An 11712-nucleotide genomic window follows, 5' to 3' on the forward strand; every position below is an offset into this window, starting at 1 on the left:
AGAAGGAAAGTAGTTTGTGAAAGTTTGTGCACACCTGAAGGTTTATCTGATGATAACTTGGACCATCACAGCTTCTCCTTTATACCCTCTCATGGGACATTTCCCAACACAACCAACTCTTCCCAGCTACTTCAGCTTGAAACACAAGCAGCCGGAGTCGAAGCAGGCCAGGAACATCTCCCGAGATGGAGAAACCCCGCCGGGAGTCAGAGTAGCCCCATGCACCCACACAGCCTGCTTCTCTGCTGCCTCCAACAAAGGCAAAAGCCTTTGGCCTGGACTTTGTCTTTTTCTGATGCCGTTTGACTTCTCTGCACAGAGCTTGCCGTGAATTTAACTTTTCCAACACAGGGTGAGAAAGGGACCAGCGACAACTGCTCCTGGGTAACTCCGTGCACCGATGGATTTGCACCACAGCTCCCCAGGAGAGAGGGTTCGCTCTGGGCGGTGCCTGCATGGGGGAGGCTTCACCCCGGCTCCTGGCTCGGTGACCCCCCCTCTGCCGAGCCATCCTGCCTTTGCCACTTCTCCCAACGCAGCCTCCAACAAGTGTTGGGTATTTTTTTCTTGGTAGCATGTAGGTCACTGGAGAGCCTCAGGGACCTGACAGCTGACATTCATCCTCGATTTTGAATCTGTGCGTCAGGCGTTCTGCAGGCGATGGAAGTGCAGTTGCTGGTGAGACCGACTGCCTTTTGTGTGGCTTCCATTAAATGTCTTTCTTGGCGTGGGATAGCTGCCAGAGTTCTTTTTTTTTTGTTAGAAAAGAAACACTTTTATTTAGATATATATAGAAAAAGTCCCACCTGGCTTTTTGGAAGGGTTTCAGCTGGAATGTAACAGATCCCATATTTTTCTATAAAAAGGTGAGCCGTATTTCTCAGCTGAACTTTTCTCCCTTTTATAGCTGCGATTTGGCACACGGGAGGTGCAGGCAGCGGCAAGGTCGTTGCCCTTCCCCAGCCGAGGAAGGAAAGATGCGGCACATGGCAGGACCGGTGATAAGGGGGCGGCTGCTGAGGACGAGCCCAGGGGGGACGTGAGTTGTTGGGGGCTGTGCAGGAGCCCTGGGATGGCTCGGAGACCCCAGGGGATGTGTGTCCCGGCCACTGCAGAGCCTGCCCTGCCGGTGAGCTGCCGGCACAGCCGTTACCTCTGGAGAGGACCTATGGAGCCGTGCTGGAGCACGTGCTCCTTCTCCCAGCCATTATTTGCTTTGGCTTCGCTGCTCTTTCAACTCCGGCTACCACCAGCTCGCTCTCTGTTTTAATGGCAGCATAAGCATGGGCAACGGGTCAAAGCAAGGCAAGCAGCCACCGTTTCCTCTGCTTTCTTTCTTCTTGCACCCTTTTACATTTTGGTTGCTCAAATGACCTTTTCCAGACCTGGGCGTCTTCCTCCATCGTGAGCCATGCGCCTGGTGTCCCCGGGTGCTTTGGTCCCCGCTGCCGTCTGCGGAGGAGAAGGAGCAGGTACAAGCCAGCAACTCTTCACTGCGGTGTTACATTGCCTGGCTGCGGATGCACTTTAATTTCTTTATTTAATTATTTTTTATCAAGGTTGCACGTATTTTTATTATGCGTTTACTGATCAAGGGTGCATACTGCAGTCTCTTCCCAGCCCCGGCTAACGAAGCGATCTGCCCTGTCTCATCCGAACTCGCTCCTGCCAGCAGCAGCAGGCGATGCCAGAAACGCTCCCAGGAGCCGGAGCCCCACATGTTTGCATGAGAAAGCGAGGAGCCCTGAGGAAATAAAGTCCAAAGGCGAAGAGGTGTGAGTCACTTGGTGAAACTGCGGTATCTGTATCAAGGCTGAATTCCATGGGGCTTAAAACCGGAGCGCAAGGAGGGACTGGAAATCCCAGGGGCGCAAGCAGCCAGCACGAGGAGAACACACTTGGTCTTCATGTGCTGGGAGCTCAGCCACACCGATGAGTTCGTTTCTGTTAGGTGTTTTTTATTTTTCTCAGATTAATATAGAAATTGTCATATATGCCTATGCTGGGTGACCACACATCCTCGTGCTTTTATTGGTCCTGCTCTGGAAATGCCTTTCGGGCTGCGGGGTGTCCCCAGCTCCCCTGGGTTGCAGTGGGAACACGAAGTGATGCTTTAAATCCTCTGCTCCTTCCTCCCAGGTTCTTCCCAAGCACAACCTTTAAATGCTGGGCCATCAACTGCTTGATTAATTAATGCTCTTCTATTTCGCTAGTTTGATGGTGATATTCAGTGGTGTGACTGAAGGTCACCTCCCGGGGTGGGGACAGTCTCATGCACCGGAACAGGCTGGATGCGTATTTTTAGTAAAACAGTATTTGCAGCTCAGGATTTGAAGTTTCTGGTCATTTCCTTGTCCCTGTCTGAGTCACACACCAAGTCCTTTCTATTGTTTATTGCAGATGTTGAGGGGTACAACAATCTGGGAGTTAAGTGCTGGACTTTTAGAGGGGGAAGGAAGCAAGCGGCAGGATGGACTCTCACTGCTCGTCAGCACCAGGCACCCAAGCTTGTGGCAAAACTTCCAGGGAGCTCCAGTTTATGTATGTTATTGTAGAAATAATGTCCTGGAAAAAGCACATGGCAGGATTTAAGGCCACTCCGTGTGATTGCTTGGCTCAGCCGAAAGGGATCAGCCCTCCTTTCCCTCACACCACAGATTTCCAAGCTCTTTAGCAGTCAGTAGAAATTTGGAGCACGGAGAAGATTCAGCACACGGATGGGGCCGGGGTCTGCGGGCTGCCGTCACACGGGACTTGTGCCGCAGTGCCAGAAGGGAGCAACACAGTTGTGGGCTGGTGTTTGCCGGCTCAGCTCTGTGCCGGGGCAGGCTGGGGTCCACCGGCAGGACCAGCTCTGTCTGGGGAGGATGCTTGCTGCCAGAGCGGAGGAGCTGCTGGAAAATCTCTCTCCCAAGCCCAGCAGCCTCAGTTTGCTGCAGGCAGAGGGAGCAGGCTGAGCTCTTGCCGTTAGGCAACGTGCTCTTCCCGCTCCGGTGGGTCCATGCGTAACTCGCTGTTGGTCAGAGAAAGAGGACACGTGTGGGGACGGGTGCGTGCAGCAACGCATGGCCCTCCCAAAGCGCTGGGCTCTTGCATTGGGCCGGGGTGGCAGATCCGGAGAGGACCAGACAGGCTGTCGGGAGTACTGAGCATCAAAGACACCGTGCAGCCTCTGGAGCCTCGGGGTTGGGTTTCTTCTCCCTGCGGGTGCATCCTAGGGCATTAAGCCCCCATTTCTGATGCACGGGGGTCCACAGCCCTCCTGGCACGCCCTGGGGTGGGAGCAGTGGGTATACAGGGGCCGTACGGCAGCAGGGCCATCCCTGCACGATGCTGACTGCTGGCTGCGTCACCTCACTTGCCTCCAACTTTGGGGACACTGATTTTTGCTGAAGGGACGGGTGGGAGTCCCTGCAGAGCCCAGCTGGGCTGCGGTGCCTGGGTGCCCGCCCTCCCTCCCTCCATCCCCAGGGATTTCAGAGCCCACTGGGCCATTTTGCAGCCCAAAAGAGGATTTCCCACCAGCGAGGGCTGCAGCTGCCCGTGTCCAGCTGCCTCCTTTCCTCCTCTTGCAGGAGCAAAAAATTTGACAATGAAAATGGAGCTGATGACAGCACTAAATGCTTAAGAGAGAGCTTGGCAGCCTGGGGCTGGGGGGATGGCACGATGTGGGGTTTTAAAACCGCACATGAGTGTCCAGTGGGATATTTTTCCAGCTCAGAAGGAGGTGGGAGAGGGTTCTGCGCGGAGCCGGGGAATACGCTGCACAGGCGGGCTTCTAGAAGCAGAACAAGTTGAGCTGGTAAATTATAAAATGCCACACTTGAGGTCTGTTATGTAACGTCCCTTTACAGAACCTGGGAGCTAAATATAAAAGAGAGTTACATTTTGGGCTGGTGCAAAGCGATGCTCCAGAACAGGTTTGTGTGGGAAGGAGTGCTCTGCAGCGCTGCGGGAAACGGAAAGGCTTTTGGGACCCTGGGTTCACTCCCAGCCTCCGTCGCTTGTTTTCGCTGAAACCTTGTAAAAAGCGTTTACTCCCCAGGTCTCAGTTTCCCCCTCTTTAAATCAGGAACAATAAAACCTCCATTTCCTTGCAGCTGCGTTGTCAAGATTAATCCATGCTCACAAAGTGACCTGAGAATCTATAGAAACCCAAGGAGTCTATCATTATCCGGATCTAAACTTGGCTTATAATTTCAGTGGGCCAAATTCCCCTCCCATGCTGGAGGAGAAGGGGTTGTGTCAGCATAGCCGAGAGGAAAATTCCAGCCACCGCTCCTAGCTAAAAAATCCAAAAGATAAAAGCCTTTTTGGGCTGAGACCATTTTGTTTTCCTTAAGAAAATTCCCACACAAATTGGCTCCTGCCGAAGTGTGGAGGGGGTTAACGGGAGTTTTGGATGGCTCATCGGTTTCGGTGAGCTGGGCTCCCGCAGGACCTGTGGCCGAAGTCACTGGTTCCTGTGCTCTCAGGTGACAAAGCCAGGAGCATCTCCTGCGGGAAACGCAAGCAGGAGTAGAGGAAAGTAGGAATGCAGAGAGATGCTGTAGTGCTGGGATCCAGCCTGCCTGGCAATGATTTGGGGACATTTCGCACTCCCTCGGCTCCTGCCCTTTTCCTCTTCAGCTGTATTTCCACCACCAAGCCCAGCGTCGTGCTTTGTTTGGAGGATGCTCCCTCCCGTCCCTGTTCTCCATGAAATGCTGGGAACCACCCCGGCCTGTCTTCCTTCTCCTTCCTCTCTGCAGGCAGAGTGAAGGCCGCAGGTGCTGGGCAGTCACAGGAGAGCCAGGCGGATTCTCAGGTCAGGTTTGACCACCTGGTTCGGGGGCTGAATGAAGCCAGGTGCAGACTGAAGGAGGGCTGAAGCACGGGATGTCAGATAAAAGCCTGGCTGGGATGAGCAGGGGATGGTGCTGCTGCAGCCTTGCTCCTGCAGTGCTGGAGGGACACAAAGGTTGGACTAGGATCAGCCTGGTCCTCTCAGCCTGGAGAGAGCAAGGGGCAGCTAACCGAGAGTCTGCTCTGGCCAGTGGGACTAGGGACCAGCTCACCTGGGCTCACGTCGGCCCCTCGTTTCCCCCTTGGTGGTGGCTCGTGCCCCTTTGTGGGCTGCCTGCAGATGGCAGAGGGGGAGACTGCTGCATCCCGTCTTTTGCTGGGACATAAATGATGCAGAGCATCGTGGTCCCCGAGCAGAGACCAAAATGGGGATGTAGGAGCCCTGGGAAGCCTCGTCACCCTGCTCGCAGCGCTCCCTGGTCGCGTGGCCAGGACCTGGCCAAAGCAGATGTGCAGCCCCTCCAGGTACGATGTGTGGTTTCTTAAAACCACCTGATCATCCAGGCCTGATCCTGTGAAACCCGTCCGAATCGCTGGAAAAAATGTTTTCTGACAGGATGGAGATTTGCAAGGGAGTTGCCAAGCAACCAGCACAGCTCTGCCGCCTCCTGCTCCTCTCCTCCCTCCGAGCAGCGAGCAGGCAGGGGATGACTGCATCCCTGCATCCCGCTGCCCTGGCCAGCCCAGAGCTCCCTGGGACAAGATGCTCCCAGCTGACGGGGATGACCCAGAGCAAGTTGCCATCAGCAGCAGGGTTAGAAATGGGGTCTCTCTTCCAGCCCATCTCCAAGCTGTGCAGATTTCTTCTGAACTAGCCCCAGAAATGTGCGCTCACGCACCCAGCAAAACACCCAGGAGGGCTCATTACAACCCGGCTTTGGTCAGTGTCACCTCTGCATTTCCTTGGGAGTCGCTTCAGATTTACACTAAGAGAAATATGCAGCCCAAGCCCTTGGGATTTTCTTTTTTAAAGCTTTAATCTAAATCGACTCTTGAGTAACAACCGCCTGTTACACGGATCAGCCGATGCCCCCGGTAAAGCCTTGGAGCTGCAGCGAGGGGCGTGAAGCAACGGCTGACGGGCGGGGAGGCAACCGATGGCTGCGATCTTTTGAAAGATCAGTTGCTGAGTGAGTGGCAATAAACAGCAAATCCAGCCAGCTCACAGAAATGGCAATGGGCCGGAGCGTTGGGAACAAGCTGTTCCTGCTCCAGAGAAGGGCTGCCGTGCCGCTGGAGGCTGGGAAAGCGGCTCTTCCCAGTGTGAAGTTGGTCTGAAATTCTCCTTCAGAAAACTGGCAGGGCTGAGACAGGGCAATTACTTGGCAATGTGTCCGTGCAGATTCCTCCAGCAGATTTATTGCAGTTGTCCCGCTTTCCTTGGGAATTTTGGGCTCCCCCCCCCCAGCCCCGATCCTTTCCACCTTTGCCCAACCCAGAGATCAAGGAGCCTTCATTTGATTTGGAACAGAAAAGTGAAAGAAGATAAACTGAGTGTAGATGGTGCAGAACACTACAGTAGTTTAATTAATTGCCTTTAAATGTTAATTCAAAATAGTTTCCCTGAGTGATCTTACAGAAGCAAATCCTCAGTTGCCTTAAGCCACTTGCAGAATGCGTTCAGCTAATGAGGTGTTCATGGTCCTATCAAGAGCGTTGCTCGGGATGGGAATCAGGAATCATTAATTGGACATGGCTCTTCTACACCAGGCTGCACCCGCTGCGCCCTCCCGTGCTGCCCTGCTCTGCCCGGAGCCGTTGGGGGCACGGGGAAGGGACTCCCCCCAAGGTGCGCGGCTTTCTCAGGCACAAATAACCCTCCCACCCCTCTTCCCAGTGCTCTCCGGCTGGACCTGGCACGGAGGGTTTCCCGCATGGCATCTGGATCTGCCAACAGACTTCCCTGGGGTAGAACGGGGATCCGGGAGGTCACGGCTGGAACTGATTCCTTCGGCTGAGCTGGAGCCCAGCGCCCTGCCAGACAGTCGGAGCCGTTGCACCGCATACCCCACCCCTGAGCACGGCTGCCTCCTGCTTGGCTTTGTGCTGTAAAATGGCCGTGTCCCTCCGAAACTGCTGACGGATCAGTGGCCCCGCTAAGACCGTTACTTTGTGCGTTACTTTTTGCCTAAATCACAGGCAAAAAAATATTCCCGGTCCGGCAAGAACCCGTGTGACAGCAGCTTCTGCGACGGCTCCGTCCTTGAGTCCTCTGTTCCCTTCTCTGGCTTTAGCTAAAATCTCCCTGCGGCATACGAGCGCTTGCTACCTGCCAGGTTTGACCTCAGGCCAGCGAAATTTTCGGAGGCCTTTTCTTGCTTTCAGCACGCCCTCAGCTATTTCCCTTCTGCGTTTTCCCACCCGCGGCGGCAGCCTCGGAGCAGTAATTCCGGAGGGGCTGAGCCTGCAGCGGAAAAAAGACTTTTACTTTCCCAAAGTCAAGGCCTGGGGAACTTGCTCCTAAAATGACCCTTTAAAAAATACCAAGGGATGCCAGAAAGGAGTCAGTGCACTGCTGGAAATCGCATTTCGCTTGGTGTCAGCGCTTCAGAAAAAAACCCATCTGCGGGAAATCACGATGACAATTTCCTCTGTGAGTGAAGAGGAATTACAGCTGTAACTGAGGAGGCAGTGAACAACCTCCTCTCCCCTTACTTAACACCAATTACTCCTAAAACTTGGAGCCATGTGCCTGTACGGTGACATCTCTATCCCATGCCACTGCCCGTTGCTGCTGCCCTCGCAGGCTGTCGGAAAAAAAAACACCCAGAGGTGAAAACCAGCTACTTTTGTGGTATTTTGTTGTCTCTAATCATAGACTCAGAATCATGGAATGGTTTGGGTTGGAAAGGACCGTTAAAGCCCATCCAGTCCAACTCCCCTGCAAGGAGCAGGGACATCTGCAACCAGATCAGGTTGCCCAGAGCCCCGTCCAACCTGGCCTGGAACGCTTCCAGGGATGGGGCTTCCACCACCTCTCTGGGCAACCTGGGCCAGTGTGCCACCACCCTCAGTGTAAGAATTTTTTTCCTAATATCTGATCTGAATCTCCTCCCTCTATTTTGAAACCATTACCCCTCGTCCTGTCACACCAGGCCCTGCTGAAGAGTCTCTCCCCATCTTTCCTGCAGCCCCCTTTGGGCACTGGGAGGCCGCTCTCAGGTCTCCCCGGAGCCTCCTCTTCTCCAGGCTGAGCAGCCCCAGCTCTCTCAGCCTGGCCTCACAGCAGAGCTGCTCCAGCCCTCTCAGCATCTCCGTGGCCTCCTCTGGACTCACTCCAGCAGGTCCACGATATGCACGTGTTATTTTTACCCTTTCAGTGTGAGAAGGACATCCTGCTGCGTGCTTGTAGAGCATCTGGCGTATTTGGCTCTCATTTTGTTGAGATTTTAAGCATTAATTAAGGAAAACACTGTCAGAAGTTTGCAGTGGTGTTTTAGATGCTGGGCACGAGAGCCGGGACCTCTTCTGTGAGGTTTTGCCGTTGCGCTGCCGGCTGAGATCTCTCCCCACCACGGCTGCCTTGGCAGTTGTCAGCATCTTCCCGCTCCTCCCAGCGCTGCTGCTGGAGCTGCCGGGAGCTCGATGGTGATTTAATCCAGGCTTTTAGAGGAGGGAAAAAAGAAGGTTTTGACAGTTCCCTATATAGTCCCCTGACTCACAGATTTCATGTGTCAAACTCCGAAGACGGGTTAAGTAGAATTAAGTTCTGAATTTGTTATAAATAGGCATGAAGTAACGTGAATGTATCACATTTGCATGAAAATATGGGCCTGATTCTCCAGCTTACCCCAGAGGTTCTTCTTCGACGTGGACGGGGCGCTCCCGGGTAGGTGAGCTCGGGTCAGAGCCAGCCCAGCTCTGACCAGCCCCTCCGCCACCGTTTAACTGGAGCCGGTGAAACGGGGAAATCACTGCTGGGATCGGGAAGGATTTACGCTGCTTGCACTGATCAGAATTTGGCCCTTAAAAAGATACAAGTAGTTTTAATTAGACCCCAAAGCTGCAGCTGAAGGGATAATTTCTCCATGTCAATCAGTGCTAAATGTTCCTGTTAAATCAGGGAAGATGGGTTAAGGTGAAAATTGCACTGAAAGTCACTTTTCTTCTGTTTCTCCCAGAAGATGGAGACGCGTTGGATTCAGATGTTACGGATGATCTCCTGCTCCGTTCTGCTCAGCCAGAGCTTGGAGGTCCATCTGGACAATGAAGCCACCCTCACTCAGAGCAGATTTGACAGTCGAGCATTGTTTGGGTGAAAACAGTCCTCTTTAGTAAAAGAAATGCTTCTGCAAAGAGTGGGACAGACCCAGACCTTACCGAATCAGATCCCTCCTCAATAGTTTAATTTACTGACTCGTTCATCGCTGAACAATTGAGAATTTGTCCGTGGAGAAGAAACACAGAAAGGACAGACAATATGGGCTGTATTTTGAGGCTGGAGCAGTCCAAACCGAGGGAAATCAGGCTTTTGAGCCACCCGGCAGTGTTGTTTGTGGAAAAATAACGTCCTGCCCTGCGGCTCTGCCTTTATGCTGAACGGGAGGTTTGGCCCTATTTCTGCTGAGGCTGAGGAGAAGCAAACCAGGGAGAAGGGATCTGCAGTATGACACAGCCAGGGCCACCGAGACCGTGACAACCTCGTCCTCGGAGATGCTGGCGTTATTGTCCCACGGAGCTGTCGATCGTGCGGGGACAGCACAAAAAGCTCCAGACCCTCAGACTCCAGTGCCTTCCCAGCATCACTCTGCCCTTGGTTGCGATTTGTCTTATATAACGCCGCATTCTGCTTTCTGCCATTAAATTATTTCCAATTAAATGCACCCTCGGAGCCTATCTGGCTGTGAATTGGCCTGAAATTTGACAGCTGGCTTGTTAGCTCGTCAAAATCTCCCGGATAACAGGGAGATGCAAACCTCAAGAGCGATGCGCTGGCTGGGGGCTTTTGCCCGTCGCCTTGAACTCGCCACAGCCCCACAAACGGGGACGCGGATCCCTTTGCTCACCTTCAGCATCTGGACGCCGAGGGCAGTGGCAGTGGTGTGGCGATTGCAGTGTCCCCGTGAGCAAAACAGAGAGGAGGCAGGTAGGGAAGCCCAGGGATCTGGCTGTGGGGCCGGCGAGGAAGAGGAGGCAGCGGCAGCGCTGTGGCCCCAAGGTGCTGCTGGGGATGGCAAAGCCCTGGCTGCCGCGTTCTGGTGGGAGCGAAAAGCTTCGAAGTCCCAGGTTATGGGACTTCAAACACTGCGAAGGGAAGCCAGAACCGGAAAAACGAGGGTTTCTGCTTGCTGTGGCCGTGCGGCCAGGGAGACATTGGTGCACACGCTTCAGGGCTGGTTGTGGGGCGTGGATACCCCTCTGGTCCATGTAGCGTGTGCTCCCAGCACTCCCCGTTGGGGCGGGTAGGGGTGCCCAGGCCACCACCTTGCCCCGTCCTCCTTGGTGGCCTCCCCCATGGACAACTTGTCCGCACTCCAGTGTGGAGATGCTATGGTGGCAACCAGGCCAGGGTGGGACCGGGACCGGCTCCCTGCTGGGCTCTCGCCTCTCCTGCGCTTCCCACTGGGGCAGCCCGGCCTCGCTGGGATTTCTATGGAAACCCAGATACCGAACGGGGTGGAAGAGCTCAAACCGTCTGTTCTTCCCCTATTTCTAAACTCAAATCGCTATGACATCACTACAAACGCTCTCCTTTTATTCATCGCGCAGCCATCTGTGATGGTTTCCTTGTGCCAAACACGCGAGCGGGTGCTGAGGGACGGGCAGGGGGACACAACTGCTCCCTTACCCGGGGTTCATTTCTCCCCTCGGAAAGCAGGCCCGGCCCCGCGGAGCCTTCCTTGCCCCCTTCCCGAAGCGTCTGCAGAGCGACCGGCGGAGTTAGCTGGAAGAAACGAGGGGCTCAAAGGCAAAAACTGAAGCACAATCCAAAGCTGAGCTTCTCCACAGGCGCTGTGGAGGATCCGCCGTGGGGATCTCACCCACAGAAATAAACGCCGCAGTGCGGTAAGCCGGCCGGGCGGTGGGGAGCCGGGATATCTGTCACCGGCAAGGTGCTGGGTTGCGGTGGGGGTGACTCTGCATGCCCTCCCGTGCCGGGGGTGAGGCAGTGGGCTGACGTTTGGGTGTTGCGGGAGGCAGGGGTTGGGGAATATGGGTCAGCTGAGGATGCAGGTCGAGGTAGATTTGCCTGCCGCAGCTCTGTGCTTACCTGTCAGGCGGTTTCTCAGCTAGAAGCCACCGTTTTGGTTGCTGCTGAGACCTCCTTGCCCTGGGGAGTGGTGGTAGCATGGGGGTGGGTTACTGAGGAGCAAAGCACCCGGCGGACTTTGCTCGGAAGTGGGTCAGGTTTTTTTCCTCGGTGTGTGCAGATGCTAGAGCTGGAAAAAAAGACTGTGGGGCAAAACCGGATATCAGTGAAGGTGAAGCACGTGAACAGCAGCAGAGGGCTGCAAGATCGAGACAGCGGAGATGCATCTGAACACTGTAAGCCAACATTTTGCAGACCCTGAAGACCACGTGCGGGGCCACACCGGGGCCTGTGCGCAAAACGCTTTTTGGTAACGGTGTAAATGCACCACGTTGACACAAAGCTGTGTGAAGGACCTGGCTTGTTCCCTTGGCCTGGTTGCTCCCAGAATATCTCAAAGGCTCCCTCAAGCTTGGTGACCCAAAAGCAGCACCTGTGCTGTGCCAAGAAGCCGGCAGGTCTGCACCTGTTCGGTGACAAAACCGAGCTGCCTGAGGCCGCCTTCCCTTGGACAACGCTGGTGCAGGGCCAACTTAAAATCTCTCTGGCCAAAGCTGCGACAGACCCAACGCTGCGTTCTCGCAGCTAAAAGCGTCTAAATGCTGCCACCGTGTACC

The sequence above is a fragment of the Chlamydotis macqueenii genome, chromosome 17 (assembly GCF_036417535.1).
Source record: "Chlamydotis macqueenii isolate bChlMac1 chromosome 17, bChlMac1.mat, whole genome shotgun sequence".
NCBI classification, from domain to species: Eukaryota; Metazoa; Chordata; class Aves; order Otidiformes; family Otididae; genus Chlamydotis; species Chlamydotis macqueenii.